Genomic DNA, 3,030 nt, shown 5'->3' on the forward strand with positions numbered 1-3,030 from the left:
TTCCAAAGCATGCCTTTGGTTTTCCTTACAATCTAACCTTTAAGCTTTTTCTTCTCCTCTTGTTCACCTCATGCACAACACCCAACTATCTAACACTAGCACTTCTGTGTCAGAAAATAAATGGAAGCAGCACTAGAATTATATGATTCTATTGCCAATGAAGTATAAATTAATATTGTTGCTACTCTTTCTGTTGTACAAATGCATGGCATATTTTAGGATTCAGTGACCTTCAATGATGTGCATGTGAAATTCAGCCAAGAAGAGTGGGCTTTGCTGGAACCATCACAGAAACAACTCTACAATGATGTGATGCTAGAGACCTGTAAAAACCTCACTGCTATAGGTAAGACAGCAAATTTTCTTTCACTTTTAAAATAAGGAGACAAGTCTTACTTTGTTATTTATCCTTTTCTATGATTCCAATTGAGAATGAGGAGGAATGAGGTGACTAAATCAGGCATGGTTCTAAGGGTCATAGAAGATAGTGATTTAAGTTTTGCTTTAATAATAATATGATATTTCCAGTCATATATATTTTCTGGTACTCTATTTTAGGCTACAATTTGGAAGACTATATCATTGAAGAACATTTTCAAAGTTCTACAAGTAATAAAAGGTAACTTTATGTGCACACTGATATAGATATGAATCTTAAGAAATTTTAATGTGTCCTGGAAGTTTGTTTTTTTTTTGTTTGTTTGTTTGTTGGCTGCTTTTTATTTTCTGTTTTTGAAATAGTTTTTTATTCTGTGTAGCTGTGGCTTGACTTAGACTTGCTTGTTAGAACAATGTGATCTCAAAATCACACAGATCTGCCTGCTTCTGCCTCCACAAATGCTGGGATTAAAGGAATGTACCAGCACACCTGGCTGTGTCCAGGAGGTTTTAAAGAAAAGCAACAGTGTAAAAAGAGCACTGCTTTAAGTGTACTGATGATCATTAAAATCTCATAATTCCACGTACCTCAATGTCAGGTATCTGATTTGTGTTTGCAAGGTACTCCCCTAAGATAGAAGAAAATAAAATAATGTTGTAACAGAAAATGCCATTGAAATCATATAGACATTACAGCTACTGAGTTAAACTGCCAATCTGTTTAGTCTCATTCTATCTACTCAGATATTGTAAGAGGTATACACATTGAATAGGTGATCAGTATGTTTCAAAACCTTCTAATGAGCAGATATTTCATAGTACAACCAGTGTTACACATATTCATGTAGTAACACTGTAAAGTTTAGTGAAAGGAGCAGCTTATGAGAGTCAATAATAAAATTGTGGAGAAACCTTAATCCCTATATGACATGTCTATGTTGAACAAAAAAAAGTGTTAATTCAATGTGGAAATCTTTTATTATTCTTGTAATTTAAATTGGTATATCATATGTAACAATGTTTATAAGACACATGAGCATAGAGATATTGAAAGAAGCAGTGTAACTATGTTTCTCCAAGAATAATTAATTTTGTAAAAGTCCCCACTTTGAGTAGATTTTCTGAATGTGATAAAAGGTAACAGTTAATTGGTTTTGCAACTTCACTGAGAATTCATTAGCAAAATCATACTGCTGAAAATACCTATGAATACTAGAAATTTGGAACTTCTTCTGCTTGTCCTGGCTCACTTTGTAAATGAAGTGTCATTCATACCGTACAAAAATTTGTGAATGGGATTGCTTTGGTAAAACTCTGAATTCTTACAATACTCTTCATATACACGAGAAAACCTCATATAGAAAAATGATGCTATAAAAGTGAACCACATAATAAATGCTCTTACCATCACAGAGATCTTCAAAAATACCCATAATGAAGGGGAATGCCATGAATGTAAATAAAATGATAAAAGTTTAAGATTTGATTCTTCTTTTTATCATTAGTCCAAATTATAAAATTGATTCACATAGATAAATATATTTATTAGTGTAATCAAATGACTGTGGTCAATATTTCACATGTGCCAATTATCTTTGCAGGCATGAAAGCAGTTGTACTGGAGAGAAACCTTTTAAACACACTCTATGTGGTAAATCCTTCCACCATACCACTGTTCTCATAAGCCATGAAAGAACACACACTGGAGAGAAGCCTTACAAATGTAATCAGTGGGGTAAAGCCTTTACAAAAAACAGTCAGCTCATAAGGCATAAAAGAACACATACTGGAGAGAAACCTTATGAATGTAAACAGTGTGGTAAAGCCTTTGCACAAAACAGTCATCTCATAAGCCATAAAAGAACACACACTGGAGAGAAACCATATGAATGTAATGAGTGTGGCAAAGCCTTTGCACAAAACAGTAATCTCATAAGCCATAAAAGAACACACACTGGAGAGAAACCTTATGAGTGTAACCAGTGTGGTAAAGCTTTTGCAAAGAACAGTCATCTCATAAGCCATGAAAGAACACACACTGGAGAGAAACCTTATGAATGTAACCAGTGTGGTAAAGCCTTTGCAAAAAACAGTACTCTCTTAAGCCATAAAAGAACACACACTGGAGAGAAACCTTATGAATGTAACCAGTGTGGTAAAGCCTTTGCAGAAAACAGTACTCTGATACAGCATAAAAGAACACACACTGGAGAGAAACCATATGAATGTAATGAGTGTGGCAAAGCCTTTGCACAAAACAGTAATCTCATAAGCCATAAAAGAACACACACTGGAGAGAAACCTTATGAGTGTAACCAGTGTGGTAAAGCTTTTGCAAAGAACAGTCATCTCATAAGCCATGAAAGAACACACACTGGAGAGAAACCTTATGAATGTAACCAGTGTGGTAAAGCCTTTGCAAAAAACAGTACTCTCTTAAGCCATAAAAGAACACACACTGGAGAGAAACCTTATGAATGTAACCAGTGTGGTAAAGCCTTTGCACGAAACAATCATCTCTTAAGTCATAAAAGAACACACACTGGAGAGAAACCTCATGAATGTAATCAGTGTGGTAAAGCCTTCGCACATAACAGTACTCTCATACGGCATAAAAGAACACACACTGGAGAGAAGCCTTACAAATGTAAC

This window comes from Meriones unguiculatus (genome assembly GCF_030254825.1).
Source record: "Meriones unguiculatus strain TT.TT164.6M chromosome 13 unlocalized genomic scaffold, Bangor_MerUng_6.1 Chr13_unordered_Scaffold_72, whole genome shotgun sequence".
NCBI classification, from domain to species: domain Eukaryota; kingdom Metazoa; phylum Chordata; class Mammalia; order Rodentia; family Muridae; genus Meriones; species Meriones unguiculatus.